This window comes from Macaca nemestrina, chromosome X, assembly GCF_043159975.1.
Source record: "Macaca nemestrina isolate mMacNem1 chromosome X, mMacNem.hap1, whole genome shotgun sequence".
Classification (NCBI taxonomy): Eukaryota; Metazoa; Chordata; class Mammalia; order Primates; family Cercopithecidae; genus Macaca; species Macaca nemestrina.
In genome coordinates, this window is record NC_092145.1 from 42833597 (window position 1) to 42855154 (window position 21558).

General features: G+C 39.8%; 1 protein-coding gene across 1 annotated transcript in view; it reads left to right on the top strand.

The window, feature by feature from the left end:
* LOC105490486 (LHFPL tetraspan subfamily member 1) overlaps positions 1 to 21558 on the top strand; it is a 257433-nt gene that overhangs the window by 175452 nt on the left and 60423 nt on the right. The window lies entirely within an intron of this gene.

Here is a 21558-nt window from a genome sequence, read left to right on the forward strand (position 1 = left end):
TCGCTGACTTCAAGAATGAAGCTGCAAACCCTCATGGTGAGTGTTACAGTTCTTAAAGATGGTGTGTCCAGAGTTTGTTCCTTCAGATGTTCAGATGTGTCTGGAGTTTCTTCCTTATTGTGGGTTCCTGGTCTCGTTGACTTCAGGAGTGAAGCTGCAGACCTTCACGGTGAGTGTTACAGCTCTTAAAGGTGGTGCAGACCCAAAGACTGAGCAGCAGCAAGATTTATTGTGAAGAGTGAAAGAACAAAGCTTCCACAGCATGGAAGGGGACCCCAGAGGGTTGCCGCTGCTGGCTCAGGTGGCCTGCTTTTATTCCCTTATCTGGCCCCACCCACATCCTGCTGATTGGTCCATTTTACAGAGTGCTGATTGGTCCATTTTACAGAGAGCTGATTGGCCCGTTTTACAATCCTTTAGCTAGACAGAAAAGTTCTCCAAGTCCCCACCCAACCCAGAAGCCCAGCCGGCTTCACCTCTCAATTCGATCTATAGTGTTGTTCAAGTTTGCTATTTCCTTATTGATTTTCAGTCTGGATAATCTATCCATTAGCAAAAATAGAGTACTGAAGTTCCTATTTTTTGGCTATCTATTTCTACCTTAAGATCTGTCAATATTTGCTTTGTATGTTTAGGTGCTTTAATGTTAGGGTATATTTTTATAGTTGTTATATCTTTCTTTTGAATTCAAGCTTTTATCACCATACAATGAACATCTTTGTCTCTAGAGAGTCTATTACTTAAAATCTATTTTGTCTGATATAAGTATAGCCACCCCAGCTCTCTTTTGATCAAAATTTTCATAGAATATTTTCATCCGTTCTTTTTTAGCTTATATGTGTTCTTAAGTCTAAGATGAGTCTCTTGTAGACAGCATGTAGTTGGGTCTTTTCAAAAAATTCATTCCATGGAATCAACCCAAATGCCCATCAGTGATAGACTGGATAAAGAAAATGTGGCACATATACATCATGGAATACTATCCAGCCATAAAAAGGAATGAGATCGTGTCCTTTGCAGGGACATGGATGGAGCTGGAAGTTGTTATCCTCAGCAAACTAACACAGGAGCCAAAAAACAAACACTGTATGTTCTCACAAGTGGAAGCCAAATAATGAGAACACATGGGCACATGGAGAAAACAACACCCACATGGGTCTGTCAGGGGGTGAGAGGAGGGAGAGCATCAGGAAGAACAGCTAATGGATGCTGGGCTTAATACCTAGGTGATGGGTTGATCTGTGTAGCAAATCACCATGGCACACATTTACCTATGTAATGAACTTGTATATCTTGCACATATACCCTGGAACTTAAAAGTAAAGTTGACGGAAAAAAATTATTCAACCACTGTGTATCTTTTAATTAAAGAATTTAATTCATTTACATTTAATTGAATTACTGATAGGGAAGGTTTCACTCTTGTCATGTCATTTTTTTCTGTTTGATTTGTATTTCTCTTGTTCCTCTCTTCTCTTGATGTTTTTCTTTGTGGTTTGACAACTTTTTATAGGGATATGCTTTGATTATTTTCTATTTATCTTTTGTGTATCTATTATCAGACTTTTTCTTGTGGTTACCATGAGGCTGACATTGAACCTTTCATAGTTATAACAGTCTATTTAAAGCTGATAATAAATTAACTTTTGTTGCATACAAAAGCTGTAACCACTTATCCCCCCACACAAACTTTATGTTATTCATGTTAGAGTTTACTTCTGAAAAATATTGTGCATGAATCAACACATTTTTGAGGTTACTCTAAATATTTTTGTCTTTTAATTTTTATACTAGGATTAAAATTGACCTATGTGCAACCATTACATTACTACCATGTTTTGTGTTTTCTTATACATTTAACTTCAGCAGTGAGATTTCTATTCATATGACTTGTGTTGCTGCTCAAAATCCACTTTTTTCAAACTTGAAGAACTCCCTATAGTATTTCTTGTATGGTAAGTATAGTGGTGACAAATTTCTTGTTTTTTTTTTTTTTGTTGTTGTTTATCTTTACAAGTCTTTCGCTCTACTTCATTTTTAAGGACAGTTTTTCTTGGTATAGTATTCTTAGAATGCAGTTTTATTTTTCTTTCAGTACTTCGACTATATCATTGCACTCTTTCTTGGCCTGAAAAGTTTCTGTGGGAAATGCATTTATATTCTTATAGAGGCTCCCTTGCATATGACAAGTCACTTTTCTCTTTCTGTTTTCAAAATTCTCTAATTTTGAGTTTTGACAGTTTGATTATAATTTGTCTTGGTGTAGACTGCTGAAAGTTTAACCAATTTGGAAAATATATGGCTTGAGGTATCTGGATGTTCATTTACCTCCCCAGATTTGGGAAGTTTTCAATAACTATTGCTATAAATATCTATCATCTTCTTTCTCTTTCTCCTCTCTTTTTGAGACTCCCGTTTTGCATATATTATTTTGCTTGATGATGTCTCATAAGTCTTCATTTTTTTCATTATTTTATCTTTTTATTCCTCTGACTGGATAATTTAAAATGACCTGTCTTTGAGTTCACTAATTCTTTCTTTCACTTGACTGGTTCTGCTGTTGAAGTTTTCTTTCAAATTTTCTGTTCAGATATGTACGTTCTTCAGCTCCATGATTTTTGTTTGGTTTTATTTTGTGGTTTCTATTTCTTTGTTGAAATTCTCATTTTGTTCAGGCTTTTGTTTTTTCTGATTTTGTTTTGATATCTATATGTGTTATCTTTCAGCTCACTGAGCTTGCTTAGGATGGTTATTCTGAAATATTTCTCAGGAAATTTGTGGATATCTATTCCTTAAAAGTCAATTACTGGAGTGTTATTTATTTATTTATTTATTTATTTATTTATTTGGTGATGTCATATTTCCCTGATTCTTTATAATCCTTGTATTCTTGTGTTGGTGTTTGCAAATTTGAAAAAGTAGTCACTTCTTCCAGTCTTTACAGACTGGCTTTGGCAGGGAAAGACTTTCCCCAGTCATCCAAGATTGGGATTCTGGGCAGGCCAACTAGTGTGATCTGTAGGTGGGTGAGGTCTGCTTCATGGGCCTGATGATGGTCAGGGTCTGCCATCGTGGTCTTTGGAGGGCATGGGGTCTCCTCCTTGTGTGTGCAGTTGGACAAGGCCAGCTGGAGGGGCTTCATGGTCAGACAGGGCCAGCAGGCTGATTTCCGTGTTTTGCTGGTGTTAATGGCAAGACTTTGCATTTGAGCAAGGCCACTGTTGAGGGGTTTTCCATGTTCAGGTGGAGCAGCTGGCTGGGCTTTGCATTCAAGCAGGGCCAGATAGTAGAGGGCATGCTTTTGCAGGGCTGATGGCAGGGACTGCATTTGGGTGAGGCCACTGATGGGTGCTGTGGAGCTACTGCCAAAATTTGTGTGCAGCAGCCACTGAGAGCTCCTGCCACTTTTCTTTATTTCTAGCTGTCCCTGAATTTGCTAGCTCTTCTAATTGCTCAAATATTTTTCATTAAGTGAGACAGAATGAACCTCTTGGGCAGTGCCCTAGAAGGAAGTAAATATCCACTTCAGTCTCTCTTTTCTTCACTGGAGAAATCACAGGCTGAAGATACCTTTCTAGGCACTGTGCTGTGCCAACATGGGGAAGGTCAATTTGAACATATTGCAATGGTTTTTTTTTTTTTTTTTTTTTTTTTTGCCTTTTAAATGTTGTTTTTCTCAGTTTGGGTACTCTTCTAGGGTGCTGTAACCTTTTCCTTGGTTCCAAAATTCTCATACAGGCATTCTAATGCATGGATAGTTGTTAAAATGCTGTTTTCGTGGGAGTACTAGTACTGTGGAGCTTGTATTCCACTGTCTTGCTGATGTTCCACATATTTTTAAATGGTTAAGGTTGGATATCAAATCTCTGCAGTAGTTAGATTCCACTGGAAACACTTAGAATGGTGATATAGCAGCTTTATTTGATAAGTCAGTATTTTCAATATGCCAGATAGGATATCCTTTTAGTCTATTTAAACTTATGACACATGTTAGCCCAAACATGTACCAGGGAATACATTGTTTTAAAAAGTCTTTGAGGGGTTCTGTGAGAAAAAGAAATAAAACAACTGCTACAAATGAATGGCAACAGTTTTCAATGCCTTGATGGTGGGTATTTTCTCCTCCAAGTGTTAAATATCACTAGTGATTTACAACCCAGCCTGAGCACACAGACATGCTCTTGGGAAAACCATGTTTGAGAAAGGTTCCAGGAGCCACTGTGGTTGGTTGGTGGTTGGCTCCCTGGATTGCCTGGCTTTCTTGGGCAAGTTCCCAGGGGGTTGTGCCCTTCAACAGGGCCCCTTTGTGATAGTGTGTGATATAAGATATGGCTGGTTTTGCTGGATACAACTCTGTTTCCCCAAACTCTTTCATTCCCACTCTTTTTCTAAACTCCATCTATCCAGAAACTGATCCTGGACAAGGATCTGCATTTTTTTTTGGCAGTGCATAAAAGCCCCCAAGTGGTCCATGTCAGTGAGAACTCCTCTGAGATGGTGGAAGGACAGGCTCTGACCACAAATGATCAGATAAATGGAAAGCAATGGTTGATTTTAGCAAGAATATGTGGTGAACATAAGTGATAGTGATCCTTTCCAAGGAGTACCAAGAACACTGACTCAGTCTACTAGACAGCCAGTTCTGCTTTCACCCCTGCTGATATGCTGTGGTAAAGGCATAGTGGAAATAGATTTTGCAAACTTCTCCACCTGATACAATCATTCTACCTCTCATCTGAGATACATGTTTGTTTTGTCCAAGTCTCAGATTCTTGTCCACTTTGCCAAGATGTCACTAATAGGGCTACCCAGAAAACTTCCAGAGAAGGATTTGAGACTTGAGCAAGGTAAATATGTATCTCAGTTGAGAGATGTAAATCCTTTGAAAAGCAAAAACAACCATATAAATTCATTTATTCCACAAATACTTTAAGTACCTGCTATGTGATATACACTCCTTAGGCACTTGTGCTAGATATATTAGTAGAGAAGCAGACCAAGATCACTGCCTTCCTGAAGCTTATATTTGAGCTAATGATCATAGATAACAGGTAGATATGTTCCTTGATTTATGACGGTTTTATATCCCAATGAACCCACTATAAGTTGAAAATATCATTAAGTCAACGGCCATCTTGGTACCTAATGTGGTACCTATATGATACCTAATGTGCCAAGCCCTGTTTTAACTGCTTTACATGTATTAACTCTTTTAATGCTTATCACAACCCTGCAAGAAAGGAACTATTGTGTGCTAATGTACCACATATTGGAAAACCAAAAGAATCCACAGACTCTTTGAAATAAGTGGCAGGCTGAAGCCTACTCTGTGAGATGGGTGAAAGACTGTCAAGTCCCCAGAATGTGAGTGAGGGAGAGTCTGCTTCTGAGTACACATTCCCACTGGGAAATCTGAAAATCCAGACTACGGGAGAAGGCCTTAACATTACCCAGAGCTAGAATGGATTTAGGGAGTTGTGTGAAATTTGAAATTAGAAGCAGCAGTGAAAAGTGCCTTGCAGGCATTCCCAGTTTCCACTGTGAACTGAGGGAAGCCATTCTTGAGTATATTTCACAAGGGCCCTGAGGGAAGTCAGCCAATGAGCTCAGAGAGGGATCGCAGGGTGAAAGAAGCTCCCAACTCTATTTTGTGATTTAATCTTGGGTGGGGACAAACTCCCTTGACCGCAACCTTGTTCGGGTGGTCAGCAAGTGAAAAGTACACTGCAGACACCAGTGCAGGAGCTGGGCACCTGGCCTTGTGAGCAGATGGAGAAGGGCATGGCCTCAAAGCCATGGTTGCTATCTCTGCAGAGATGCTGCTGGCCTGGGGCAGGTCTGAGATGAGTGCAGACTGCCTGGATCTAAACCTGTTGCTGTTAGCAGAGCACTGCAGGATAAAGATTGGCCTCACCAACTCTGTGGGAGCCAGGGGAGGTTTACTGCTGCCTGCCACTCCCCACTCCCTTTGTGAACTCTTCTGTGCAGTAGAGGCAGTTATACTCTCCTCTATACCTTACTACAGTGGACTGAGAACCATCTCCCAACCTTCTCAGGGGCCTCAGCCTGCCACGCACAAGGAGAGTCAGAGTGCAGAGCCACCTAACCCTACCCCCACCTGGTGGTATCCTTCCACCTGCCCTGGTAGCTTAACACAAATGACATAAACTTTTGGGAGCTTTATAACTGCCCTCCACCCACCCCGCCCCTGCTTTACTTGAGAAACCAGAATACTTTCCCTGGGCAACTTAGGGAAAGCTCAAATCCCACTGCTACTACCACAGCTGGTGTTCTTTTGCAAGTGCCACCTTCTGAATGGAGGTCAACCAACACAGGCTAGTAGGCATCTCTAAGTAGAATAACAGTGTGCCCAGGAAGGAGAAAACAACTGAGTGACCTCAGCCATTACCACCACCTGCAACACCCTGGCTAACCAGAGGTCCTGAGTATGTCCACATGAAAAGTTCACTACTATTATAACCAGTATTCAAGAAAGCCAGCACACTAAGTCTATCTACAACCAAGGAATTTCAGAGTCTACGTCATGACCCTGCCACCCCCTTCAGAACTGGTGCTGGTATCCACTGCTGGGAGACTTGAAGACTGGCCACATCACTGGATCCCTTGCAGACATTACCCAGCACTAGCCCAGAGTCTGGTAGCCCCACTGGATGGCTAGACCCAGAAGAACAATAACAGTCACTTTAGTCTGGCTATCAGGAATATATCATGATCAAGTGAATCTCATCCCAGGAATGCAGGGATGGTTTAACATATGCAAGTCAATAAATGTGATACATCACATAAACAAAATTAAAAACAATAACTGTATGATCATCTCAATAGATGAGAAAAAGCATTTGATAAAATCCAACATCCCTTTATGATAAAAACTCTCAATAAAATAGGCTTAGAAGGGACATACCTCAAAGTAATGAAAACCAATTCAAAATGGATTAAATACTTAAATCTATGACCTCAGACTACAAAACCACTACCAGAAAACATTGTGGAGACTCTCTAGAACATTGGACTGGGTAAAGATTTCCTGGGTAGTACTCAACAAGTATAGGCAACCGAAGCAAAAATGGACAAATTAGATCACTTCAAGTTAAAAAGTTTCTGCACAGTGAAGGAAACAATCAAGAAAGTGGAGAGACAACCCACAGAATGAGAGAAGAGATTTGTAAACTACTCATCTGACAAGGGATTAATAATCAGAATATATAAGGAGCTCTACAGGAAAACATTCTGATAATCTGATCAAAAAATGGACAAAATATTTGAATAGACATTTCTCTAAAGAACATATACAAATGGAAAACAGGCAAATGAAAAGATGCTCAACGTAATTGATTATTAGAGAAATGCAAATCAAAACTACAATGACATATCATCTCACCCTAGTTAAATGGCTTACATCCAAAAGACAGGCAATAACAAATGCTGTCAAGGATGTGGAGAAAAGGGAACCCTTGTATACTGTTTGTGGGAATGTGGAATTAGTACAACCATTGTCGGGAACAGTTTGAAGGTTCCTCAAAAAACTAAAAATTGAGCTACCATAGGACCCACCAATCCTACTGCTAGGTATATATTCAAAAGATGGGAAATCAGTATATCCAAGAGATATCTGCACTCACATATTTGTTGCAGCACTGTTCACGATAGCCAAGATTTAGAAAAAACCTAAGTTGTTAACAGATGAATGGACCATGAAAATATGGTAATTATACATAATGAAGCAATATCTAGCCAAAAAAATGAGATACTGTTATTTGCAACAACATGGATGGAACCAGAGGTCATTATGTTAAATGAAATAAGCAAGGTACCGAAAGACAAACTTTACATGTTGTCACTTACTTGTGGAAGCTAAAAATTAAAACAAATGAACTCATAGAGATAGATAAAAGAAGGATGGTTACTAGAGGCTGGGAAGGGTAATGGGGGGTGGGGGATGAGGTGTGGATTGTTAATGGGTATAAAAAATAGAAAGAATGAATAAGACCTAGTATTTGATAGCACAACAGGGTGACTATAGTCAATATCAGGTAATTATACACGTTAAAATAACTGAGAGTGTAACTGGATTGTTGGTAACACAAAAAATAAATGCTTGAGGGAAGAGATACCCTATTTTTCATCATATGATTATTACACATTGCATGCCTGAATGAAAACGTCTCATGTACCTCACAAATATACACCTACTATATACCAACAAAAATTAAAATAAAAAAAGTTTAAAAAAGACTGACTCTTCCCCAATTAAGAGAACATTCCTCTTGCCTGAATGCCTTTGAGTTGGGTCATTGGCTTTTTCCTGCCTTCAGACTCAAACTAAAACATCAGTTTTGCTGGAATCTAATCTTGTCATCCTTCAGACTGGAAATACATAATCAGTTTTCCTGGTTTTCGTGACTTTGGATCCAGATTGGAACTATATCATTGGCTCTCCAGCATCTCCAGCTTGCTGACTCACCCAGCAGATCTGGAAATTTGTCAGCCTCCATAAATGCATGAATCAATTTCTTACAATACATCTCTTTCTCTATACATATACATTCCATTTATTTGCTTTCTGTGGCGTACCATAATACATGCTCCTATCTTATCCTATATGTTACTACTGGACTTGGAGTCAGAACACTTGGGAATAACTTCACGGTTTTAGACAATTATTTTATCTCTCCTGGCCTCTATTTATATGTAAAATAAAAAATTGGAGTAGGTAATCTGTAAGCATCAATCTTCTATGGGTCTTCAACTCTGGGAATGTGTGGTCTAGCTTATGCAGCTGAGAAATAAAAACATTTGGCCAACCTAAGTAACTCCTCTTCCGTGTTTACAATGATTTCTGCAAGCAAGAAAGAGTATAGTGGTTTTGAGGGATAGACTAGGTGTGGGTGATCCTGGATTCTTTGTCTATCTTTCTGTCCTTGACAATGCTGCCACTAATGTATGCCATTAGTGCAGCATAGAAATAATCTAGACTGTTCCACTTTAAGCAGCCAGAAGCTCTGTACAAAATGGAATAAGCTTGTTTACATTTGCTTTACTCCTTCATTTAATTTGGGGTAGATTTATTTTTTATTTTACTTGCTTTTTGAATTAAAAAAGTAATTTGAGCTCATTGTAATCAAACAAAACAAATTTTATATATATGTTTATACATGTGTATATTATATACATACACACATATTTGTATATCATACATACACACATGCATATATATGTGTGTGTGTGTATATATATATAAATATAAAATATATATATGTAAAGAATTTACACTCCTCCACTATCATCCCACCCCAGCAAAATTACCAGTTTGGATTAAAAACCAGTATATTGTAGTATTCTGTTTTATTTGATATTTCCTTTATTAATAGCAGTTATTTTATTTTTCGCATAGGCTTGTTGGTGATATAAAACTCCTCTTGGGTCATGACCTGTTTCTTTTTCCAGGTTTTTCATTTGACAAATGTGTACATTCTTGTAATCACCACTCTGATGAAGTATAGGACATTTACAGCATCCCACAAGTTTCCTTTAGTCCAATACTGCCCCCAAGAAATAACCATGGTTCTCACTTTTATTATCACAAATTGAATTTAGCATGCTCCTGAATTTCATATAAATGGAATCATTCAGTGTGTACTTTTATTGTGACTCCTTTCCCCTAACATGATGTTTTTGACATATAACTATGTTTTAAGATATATCAGTAGTTTGTTTTTTTAAAATACTGTACTATATTCCATTGTGTGTGTGTACATACGTAATATGTGTGTGTATATCTATGTATGTATGTATGTATGTATGTATATATGTATTACTCCGTTTTCACACTGCTGATAAAGACATACCTGAGATTGGGTAATTTACAAAAGAAAGAGATTACAGCTCCACGTGCCTGGGGAAGCCTCACAATCATGGCAGGAGGCAAGGAGGAGCAAGTCTCATCTTACACGGATGGCAGCAGGCAGAGAGAGAATGAGGAAGATGCAAAAGCAGAACCCCCTGATAAAACCATCAGATCTCGTGAGACTTATTCACTGCCACGAGAATAGTATAGAGGAGACTGCCCCCATGATTCAATTATCTCCCAGCAGGTCCCTCCCACAACACATGGGAATTATGGGAGTACAATTCAAGATGAGATTTGGGTAGGGATGCAGAGCCAAACCGTATCATTCTACCCCGGCTCCTGCCAAATCTTATGTCTTCACATTTCAAAACCAATCATGCCTTCCCAATAGTCCCCCAAAGTCTTAACTCATTTCAGTGTTAACGGTGCACAGTCCAAAGTCTCATCTGAGACAAGGCAACTCCCTTCTGCCTATGAGCTTATAAAATGAAAAGCAAGCTAGTTATTTCCTAGATATAACAGGGGTACAGACATTTGGTAAATACAACCATTCCAAATGGGAGAAATTGGCCAAAACAAAGGGGCTACAGGACCCATGCACGTTCAAAATCCAGTGGTGCAGTCAAATCTTAAAGCTCCAAAATGATCTCCTCCCTCCTGGTTGCTTTCACGGGCTGGTGTTGAGTGTCTGTGGCTTTTCCAGGCACACGGTGCAAGCTGTCAGTGGATCTACCATTCTGGGGTCTGGAGGATGGTGGCCCTCTTCTCACAGCTCCACTACGTGGTGCCCTAGTAGGAAATCTATGTGGGAGCTGCGATCCCACATTTCCCTTCTGCACTGCCCTAGCAGAGGCTCCCCATGAAAGCCCTGCCCCTGCAGCAAGCTTCTGCCTGGGCATCCAGGCATTTCCACACATCTTCTGAAATCTAGGCAGAGGTTCCCAAACCTCAATTCTTGACTTCTGTGCACCTGCAGGCTCAACACCACGTGGAAGTTGCCAAGGCTTGGGATTTGCACCATCTGAAGCCATGGGCGGAACTCTACACTGGCCCCTTTCAGCCACAGCTGGAGCAGCTGGGACACAGCTTGAGGACACTGTGCCTGGCCCAGGAAATCACTTTTTCCTACTAGGCCTCTGGGCTTGTGATGGGAGGGGCTGCCATGAAGACCTCTAACATGCCCTGCGGACATTTTCTCCATTGTCTTGGGGATTAACATTTGTGTGCTCATTATTTATGCAAATATCTGCAGCTGGCTTGAATTTCTCCTCAGAAAATGGGATTTTCTTTTCTATCACATTGTCAGGCTGCAAATTTTTCAAAGTTTTATGCTCTGTTTCCCTTTTAAAATTGAATGCTTTTACCAGAAACAAGTCACCTATTAAATGCTTTGCTGCATAGAAATCTCTTCTGCCAGATACCCTAAATCATTTCTCTCAAGTTTAAAGTTCCACAAATCTCTAGGGCAGGGGCAAAATGCTGCCAGTCTCTTTGCTAAAACATAACAAGAGTCACCTTTGCTCCAGTTCCCAACAAGTTCCTCATCTCCATCTGAGAACACCTCAGTCTGGACCTTATTGTCCATATCAGCATTTTGGGCAAAGCCATTCAACAAATCTCTAGGAAGTTCCAGCCTTTCCCATATTTTCCTGTCTTCTTCTGAGCCCTCCAAACCGTTCCAACCTCTGCCTGTTACCCAGTTCCAAAGTCGCTTCCACATTTTCGGGTATCTTTTCAGCAACACCCCACTCCACTGGTAGCAATTTACTGTATTAGTCCTGTTTTCATGCTGTTGATAAAGACATACCCAAGACTGGATAATTTACAAAAGAGGTTTAATTGAACTTGCAGCTCCATATGGCTGGGGAAGTCTCACAATCACCACGGGAGGCAAGGAGGAGCAAGTCGCATCTTACATGGATGGCAGCAGGCAAAGAGGAAGATGTAAAAGCAGAAACCCCTGATAAAACTATCAGATCTCATGAAGCTTATTCACTACCACGAGAACAGTATGAGGGAAACCGCCCCCATGATTCAATTATCTCTCACTGGGTCCCTCCCACAACATGTGGGAATTATGGGAGTACAATTCAAGATGAGATTTGAGTGGGGCGCAGCCGAACCATATCTATAAATATATCTACACCTAATCTCACAATTTATCCATTCTACTATTCATGAATATTTGGGTTGTTGCCAGTTTTTGGCTCTTATAAATAAAATGGCTGTGAACATTTGCAACAAGGCTTTGGATAGTCATATAAGCTATATTCTCTTGGGTAAATATCTAGGATAGGAACCACAGGAGAGACACATGTTGAACCTTAACAGATAATACCAAACTTTTTCCAAAGTGGTTGAACAAATTTAAATTTCCAAAAACAACATATGAGAATTCCAGTTGTTCCACATCCTCCCCATCACTTGGTCTTGTTAGTCTTCTTTATTTTAGCCATTTGGTGGGGGAATAGTGGTAACTCATTTTGGTTTGAATTTATCTCTGTTTATATTTTCTTTTGTGGAATAGCCTCATTTAGGAGTTAGTGGCATTTCCCCCTTGCAAGGAAAACCAGGTTTTGAAAGGTTCCAACAAATGTAAATACAGACACAGAGGAAGAGGGCCAGGGAGAAGCATCTCTATCTACCCCAATTTTTCACAGATTCCATCACAAAAACCTAGCCACCAGTCATTAAGAGCTTAAACTAGGTCACAGTTCTTGAATCCATACAAGGTAAAATACAGTCTGAGTTTTCTAAATCCAAACCTTTCACTGGGCCTTAGAGGTGAAGTGGCTTTTACATGTGGATTACACAGTTTAGTTAAAGATACTGGTTTGGAGAATAAGAAGACTGCTTGAGGACACCCAAGCCTTCTTCAGTGTAAAGCAGAAATCCAAACTTGTTGGTTCACAAAATGAAATATTTTATTTGGCTTTCATGTTGTTGTAGTTTTGAGGCCGGCATTTAAAAATTCAGGCATTTCATATGAAAATCATTTGCATCTGTCTACAATCAGCTGGAGCTCAGTAGCAGCTGGCTCCGCAGTCCTCACTACTTTTTTTTGCTCTCTGACATGGAGGAGGCTTGGTGTCAGGTTTTCTGATGACAGACTCACAGTATTCGTTTATGTTACCCATTTTGTACCTACAGGTAATTGAATTTGTGGCCTGATGTAAAATACTGTTATGGAAAGGCAACAGACTCAGACTTTTTTGGAGTATCATTTCCTAATAATTTACATGAATGGGAGAGGAGAGAGAGAGAGTTTAAAGTCCTGAGATAAATTGCTTTTCTTCTTTTTTAAAAAATTTATTTATTTTGTATTATACTTTAAGTTCTAGGGTACATGTGCACAACGTGCAGGTTTGTGACATATGTATACATGTGCCATGTTGGTGTGCTGAACCCATTAACTCGTCATTTACATTAGGTATATCTCCTAATGCTATCCCTCCCCCCATTGCTTTTCTTATCAGCTCCTTAGTACCCTAAAGTTAGACAGGTACTTCTCTACAATTTTACATAGCTCAAATATGCCAAACTAGCTAGAGAAACTTTAGCAAGCTCAAAGTGGCCCCTTTTCCATTATGAGACAGTAGTGCATTGTGACATGGAGTTCAGGATCATATCTAATAACATAGAAGAAATGTGGATGCTCCTGACAGAAGGGAAGTAAGTTCAGTCTTTTTAAAACAGAACAATCTTTAGAAAAGATTTTATTCTTGGACTTTCAGAGGGTTTCATCCCTTTCTTGACCCAGTGGAGAATGACCTACCACTCCAGCTAACAAGGAAGTTAACTGGGAAAGGCAACAGTAGTGGCTTCCTTCTTAAGTGTAGAGCAGAGTTTCAGTAGTTCAGTGCACCAGAAGCACATAAAGGGTATGCTGAATTCAAGATCGCTGGGCCATACCCCCAGAACAAGTCCTCTAGGGAGCTTGTTAAAATGCAGATTTTATTCATTAGGTCTGGAGTGGTGTCCCCAAATTTACATTTCTAATAAGTTCTCAGGTGCTGCAAGTGCAGCGGTAGGTCCAGGGACAACACTTGGAGAACCACTGGTGAAGTTCTTAACCACTGGTGAAGAGAGATAACTCACAGGTTACTATATTAAGGATTTATATTCCAGCAGGGTTAGACAAAAATTATAACACAATAGATTTAATTGAAGGTTCTTAATACATGCCTTCCATTGCTAATTAGCCTGATTTTTTTTTTTTTTTCTGTAAACAGCTCAGGAATTGGAAAGGTTTAATAATTTTTTTTTGCTGTTGTTATTGTTTGCTTGTTTTTTAGAGGGAGACAGGGCACAAAAGCAATCAGTGAATAATTGACTCAATTGAAACTGAGACCTAAATTCTTCAGTTCTCTCTTGGGAGGCACTTCAGTAGGCAGTCATAAACACTCTACTCTCTGGTTTTGTTGCTGAAGTTTGGAAGTCCCCATGATAGATCAGAAAGTGCTGGGCTTGCATGACATTGGAAGGGACCACTGTTAAACAGCAAGAAAACTAGAATGGGCCAGTTCTAAAACTAGAATGGGCAAGTTGGAAAACTGACAAAATGATTCGTTCTCTCCCTGGTGAGTTAAAAGGTAGGATCTTGCTCTCAAGAACTACTCTAGAGCCTCTCCCTAAGGCATTCCTTCTCTGTTTCTCTGTCTCTGTCTTTCTCTTATTTTCATTGCAGTCAATCATTCTAAGGTAGCCAATGTATATCTTTTTGTGTTCTTGAGAAATCTGCATAAATTTTTAATTTATATAAATGGTGTTATCAATCTCACTCTGCTTTTCCCACTCAGATAGAAGATTTTATGACTCATCTACCTTGATAGGTGCACCCCTAACTTCAGCAAACATCAGAATCACCAGGAGATGTTAGAAAAATACAGATTTCTGGTTTACTTTAAGAGATTTTTTTCAGTAGGTTCAGGGTAGGGCCTAGAAATATGCATTTTAAACAAATTTATTGAGGTATAATTAACTTACCATAAAATTCACCTATTTTTTTTTTTTTTTTTTTTGAGGCAGAGTCTCGCTCTGTCGCCCAGGCTGGAGTGCAGTGGCGCGATCTCGGCTCACTGCAAGCTCCGCCTCCCGGGTTCCCGCCATTCTCCTGCCTCAGCCTCCCGAGTAGCTGGGACTACAGGCGCCGCCACCACGCCCGGCTAACTTTTTTGTATTTTTAGTGGAGACGGGGTTTCATTGTGTTAGCCAGGATGGTCTCGATCTCCTGACCTCGTGATCCGCCCGTCTCGGCCTCCCAAAGTGCTGGGATTACAGGCTTGAGCCACCGCGCCCGGCAATTCACCTATTTTTAAGTATATACCTGTTTTAGTAAATTTGTGGAGTTGTGAAACCATTACCATGAACTAGTTAGAACTCTGCATTCTTTTTTACGATCAATATTAAAGATACTTTAATGGCACCAGATGAAAAGTATACCCAAGTGTAGAGGATCATACAAATTTCAACTACAGACCAGAAAGTTTCATATTTTTAGCAGCATAAATGGTAATACTCATTAGTTTATGGTTTTCAGTTTCTCATTAGTCTTAACAATTTTCTTTTTTCTCCCAAACAGAATTATGAGTCATAGATGAAAATCTTACAGCCTATTCTCATCTTTTACATCGTTGCCTACATTGTGTGAAAACTGTAGTAACTGTTTTAATAACTTTGCAATGTCTAAAAACAAGTAAGGACAATGTACCACTGTCATATGGGATTTAGTAAACAATCTAGCTGAGTTAAGAATGTAGCCTTGATCCCAGCAGTTTGGGAGGCCAAGGGAGTAGTATCTCTTCACCTAGGAGTTCAAGACCAGCCTGGGCAGCATGGTGAGACCTCATATCTACAAAAAATAAAAATGAAATTAACCAGGTGTGGTGGAGCATGCCTGTAATCCTAGATACTCAAGAGGCTGAGGCAGGAGAATTGCCTGAGCCCAGGAGTTCGAAGCTGCAGTGAGCTATGACAGAGCCACCACATTCTGGCCTGGGCAACAAAGTGAGATTCTTCTTCCTCTAAAAAGAAGAAGAGAAAAAGAATGTAGCCTCAACAGAGAATTCTTTATTATGTCAAAAGGAGCACAACGAAAACATCCCCAACAATACATAAACCTATATATAAAGTATAGAATATCTCCAATATTTTTACTTTATATGGCAGCATGCCAATATATGCAAGAGAACATATTGATGGAGCAAGGGGGAAACTGATTTGGGCAATGACTTAATTAGTCAGGTTAACATTCAGAGACCAGGTAAACAGCCATTTTAATCAGAAAAGCAATATGAGAAGAGTTCCTATGAAGCTGGGATTTACATACTTCATTCTCTGTTCCTGGTCATTTCATCCATAGCTTGACTGTTGTCAATCATGGTTCTTTCCCTTTGGAGTGGTACTATAACGGTACAGAGAATGCCCATCTCAGTACCAAAATTTCACCATGAAAAATCATAATAGGACAAAGCTTAAAAAAAAGTATGCCAGATTTCAGAAGTATTTACCCTAATAATTTTTAAGAAAGCTTACCATAAATACTTCCAAAAACATAAAACTGTGCATTTTAACAAGCTTCCCAGAGCTTGCAATGCAGCAGGTCTTCAGACTGCACTTTCAGCATTCTACAGATGAAAAGTATGTGTTTCGGGACTCCAACAGATCAGAGCTCAAAGTCTCGCTCTGCCACTTTTTACTAAATCTCCTCATAGCACCCAGCTCCTTTATGCTCTTACTCTCTTATTCCTCACTTGCCCTGTATGCTGGCCTTTTAGAATGTGTGCTTATGGCTCCCACTTCTCTCATTTATCTTTGCTTTTGGTCCTCTCTCCCACACACCAACAATCCCCTGCTAGATGAACTCCATCTAAAATGCGTATTCCAACTCAGACAGTTGCATATTCTCTGATTCCTGTTCTTTGAACTCACTTTAAAAAATACTTTTCTAAACTCTGCAAAGTGAGATCATATGAAGGTTATACAAACTTCATATCACAGCATGGCATGTTGATCAGCCAGGGAGAGCGGTGTTGCTTGATTGGGAAAGACACTGTTTCTCCATGTGAAGTAAACAAGGCTGATCCCAAAAAGCCTTAACTGAATGGTTCCTGAGGAAGAGGTGAGCCATGGGTCTCAGTCAGTCTACATCTATCTGCAGAGCTGCAAGAGCAGTACAATAAAAAATTTGGACTTGTGACCTCATATATAAAGCACCGTTTGTCAAAACACAAGGAACAGTACCTCAAGTTCTGTCTGGGGCCTAATTCAGGCATGAAAACCAAGCAGCTTCTGGTTTTCAGGTAGATGCTGGGATAGATATCACTCATAGGTACATCAGACTCTGGGTCTACAGGCAAAATCCAAAGTTCCAGATTACTATTAAATGCAACCTAATGAACCACTGAAAATTACTGAGAGATTTAAATTCAAGTAGAAATATTTATTATGCATTTATAATGTACCAGGCACATTAGTTTTTGAGTCCTTGGAGTATATCATTAAAATCTAATAAATAAATTCAGTAAAGTTGCAAGCTACAAAATTAATATCCAAAAACATATATACCATTTGTATATGACAATAATGAACTAGCTGAGAGAGAAATCAAGCAGGCTCCAGAATAAAACTGTGTAGGAATGCACTTCACCAAGGAGATGAAAGATCTCTACAACAAAAACTAAAAAACACTGATGAAAGAAATTGAAGTGGACACAAACAAATGGAAAGATGTTCCATGTTCATGGAGTGGAAGAAATAATATCATTACAATCATTGTATTGCCCAGAACAATCTAGAGATTCAATACAACACCTATCAAAACACCAATGTCATTTTTCTTTTTTTCTTTTGAGATGGAGTCTCACTCTGTTGCCCAGGCTGGAGTGTGGTGGCACGATCTCAGCTCACTGCAACCTCCGCCTCCTGGATTCAAGTGATTCTCCTGCCTCAGCCTTCTGAATAGGTGGGACTACAGGCACATGCCACCACACCCAGCTAATTTTTATATTTTTAGTAAAGATGGGGTTTCGTCATATTGGCGACGCTGGTCTTGAACTCCTGATCTCATGTGATCCACTCCACTTGGCCTCACAACGTGCTGGGATTACTGGGATTACTCACATGAGTCAGTAATTTTTCTCAGAAATAGAAAAAACAATCCTAAAATTTGTATGGAACCACGGAAGAGCTCAAATAGCCAAAGCCATCCTGAGCAAAAATAACAAAGCTGGAGGCACAAAATCAATTCAAGATGGTTTAAAGACTTAAATGTAAAACATGAAACTGTAACACTACCAGAAGAAAACATAAGGAAAACACTTCAGGATATTGATCTAGATAAAGAATTTATGGCTAAAACTTCAAAGCACAGGCAATACAAACAAAAATAGATAAGTGTGACTATATTAAACTAAAAAGCTTCTGCACAGCTAAGAAAATAATCAACAGAGTAAACAGAGAACCTGTTGAATGAAAGAAAATATTGGCAAACTATTCATTTGTCAGGGGAGTAATATCTAGAATATACAGGCAACTCAAACAATTAAACAGTAAAGAAACAATAATTTCATTTAAAAGTGGGTAAAGAACATGAATAGCCATTTCTCAAAAGAAGACATACAAATGGTCAACAGGCATATGAATAAAATGCTCTACATCACTTATCATCAGGGAAATGAAATCGAAAACCTTAATGAGATGTCATCTTACCCCTGTCAGAATGGGTACTATTAAAAAGACAAAAAAAAAAAAAAAAAAAAAAAAAAAAAACATGCTAGCGAGGCTATGGAGAAAAGGAAATCCCCCAAATACTATTGGTGGGAATGCAAATTAGCACAGCCACTATGGAAAACAATATGGAGATTTCTTTAAAAACTAAAAATAGAACTACCATGTGATCCAGCAATATTTGGTTAAATACCACTACTGAATATTTATCAGAAAGAAAAGAAATAAGTATTTCAAAGGGATACTTGCATTCCAATGTTTATTGCAGCACTATTCACAATAGCCAAGATATGGAATCAACCTGTGTCCATCAATGGATGAATGGTGATATTATTTGAATTTGTGTCCCTGCCCAAATCCCATGTTAAATTGTAATCCCTAATGTTGGTGGAGGTACCTAGTCAGAGGTGATTGGATCATGGGGGTGGATTTCCCCTTTGCTGTTCTCATGATACTGAGTGAGTTCTCATGAGATCTGGTTGTTTAAAAGTGTGTAGCACTTCTCCTTTATGCTCTTCCTCATGCTTGAGCCATGTAAAACATACTTGCTTCCTCTTAGCCTTCTGCCATGATTGTAAGTTTTCAGATGTCTTCACAGCCATGTTTCCTCTACAGTCTGCGGAATCATGAGTCAATTAAACCTCCTTTCTTTATAAATTACCCAGTCTCAGGTAGTTCTTTATAGCAGTACGAGAATAGGCTAACACAGAAAATTGGTACCAAGAGTGAGGTATTGCTATAAAGATACCTATAAAGCTTTGGAACTGGGTAGCAGGCAGAAGTTGGAACAGATTGGATGGCTCAGAAGATGACAGAAAGATGAAGGAAAGTTTGGAACTTCCTAGAGATTTGTTGAATAGTTTGGATCAACATGCTGATAGTAATATGGACAGAGATGGCTAGGCTGAGGAGGTCTCAGATGGAAATGAGGAACTTATTGGGAACTGAAGAAAAGATCACTTTTGTTATGCATTAGCAAAGAACCTGGTAGTATTGTGTCCCTGCTCTAGAGATTTGTGAACTTTGAACTTGAGAAAGATGATGTAGGGTATATGGCAGAAGAAATTTCTAAGCAGCAGTGTTCAAGGTGTGGCCTGGCTGCTTCTAAAAGCCTATGCCCATATGCATGAACAAATAAATGACCTGAAACTGGAACTTACATTTAAAAGGGAAGCAGAGCATAAAAGTTTGGAGAATTTGCAGCCTCATCATGTGGTGGAAAAGAAAAACCAATTTGCAGGGGAGGAATTGAAGCAGGCTGCAGGAATTCACATAACTAAAAAGAAGGGAAGTACTAATAGCCAAGACAATGGGAAAAAGGCTCTGAAGGCATTTCAGAGATCTTCATGACAGCCCCTCTCATCAGAGGCCCTGAGGCCTAGGAGGAAAGAATGGTTTTGTGGGCCAGGTCCAGGTCCCCCACTGCTCTGTGCAGCCTCAGGACATGGTGCCCTGAATCTTGGCAGCTCCTGCTTCAGCTGTGGCTAAAAGGGGCCACTGTCTCAGAGGGTGCAAACTGTAAGCCTTGGCAGCTTCCACACAGTGTTAAGCCTGCAGGTGCACAGAGTGCAAGAGTTGAGGCCTGGGAGCCTCTGCATAGATTTCAGAGGATATATGGAAATGCCTGGATGTCCAGGCAGAAGTCTGCTGCAGGGCAGAGCTATCATAGGGAACCTCTACTAGAGCAGTGTGGAGGGGTAATGTAGGGTTAGAGCGCCAACACAGAGTCCCCACTGGGGCACTGCCCAGTGGAGCTATGAGAAGAGGGCCATCATGAACACTAGATCCACTGACAGTTTGCACTGTATGCCTGAAAAGACACAGACACTCAACACTAGCCCTTGAGAGCAGCCATTGGAGATGAGCCCTGCAGAGCCACAGGGGCAGAGCTGCCCAAGGCCTTGGGAGCCCACCCCTTGCATCACTGTGGCCTAGGTGTGAGACATGGAGTCAAAGGAGATTATTTTGGAACTTTATGATTCAGTGACTGCCCTGTTGTGGTTTGGACTTGCATGGGGCCTGCAGCCCCTCTCTTTTGGTTGATTTCTCCCTTTTTGAATGGGTGTGTTTACCCAATGCCTGTACCCCTATTGTATCTTGGAATTAATTAACTTGTTTTTTATTTTATAAGCTCATAGGTGGAAAGGACTTGCTTTGTCTCAGATTAGTCTTTGGACTGTGAAGTTTTGAGTTAATGCTGAAATAAGACTTGGGGGACTGTTGAGAAGGGATGATTGTATTTTGCAATGTGAGAAGGACATGAGATTTGGAAGGGACCAGGAGCAGAATAATATGGTTTTGATTTGCATCCCAACCGAAATCTCATATTGAATTATAAACCCCAATGTTGGAGGTGGGAGGTGATTGGATCATGGGGTTGGATTTCCCCTTTGCTGTTCTCACGATAGTGGGTGAGTTCTCATGAGATACGGTTGTTTAAAAGTGTGTGGCACCTCCGCCTTCACCTTCTTCCTCTTGATCCAGTCATATAAGATGTGCCTGCTTCCCCTTCACCTTCTGCCATTATTGTAAGTTTCCCAAGGCTTCCTCAGCCATGCTTCCTATATAGCCTACAAAACTGTGAGTCAATTAAACCTCCTTTCTTTATAAATTACCCAGTCTCAGGTAGTTCTTTATAGCAGTGTGACAAAAGATTAATGCAAATGGATAAAGAAAATGTGGTATATATACACTTTGGAATACTATTCAACCATAAAAAAGAATGAAATCCTGTCATTTGCAGCAACATGGATGGAACTGGAGATAATCATATGAAGCAAAATAAGCCAGGCACAGAAAGACAAGTATTTTATGTTCTCAGTTATATGTAAGAGTTAAATAAGTTGATCTCATAAAAGTAGACAGTAGAAGGATAGACACCGGAGATTGGGAAAAGTACGTGGGTGTGATGGGGGGAATAAAGAGAGGTTTGTCAATGGGTAAAAACATACAGTTAAATA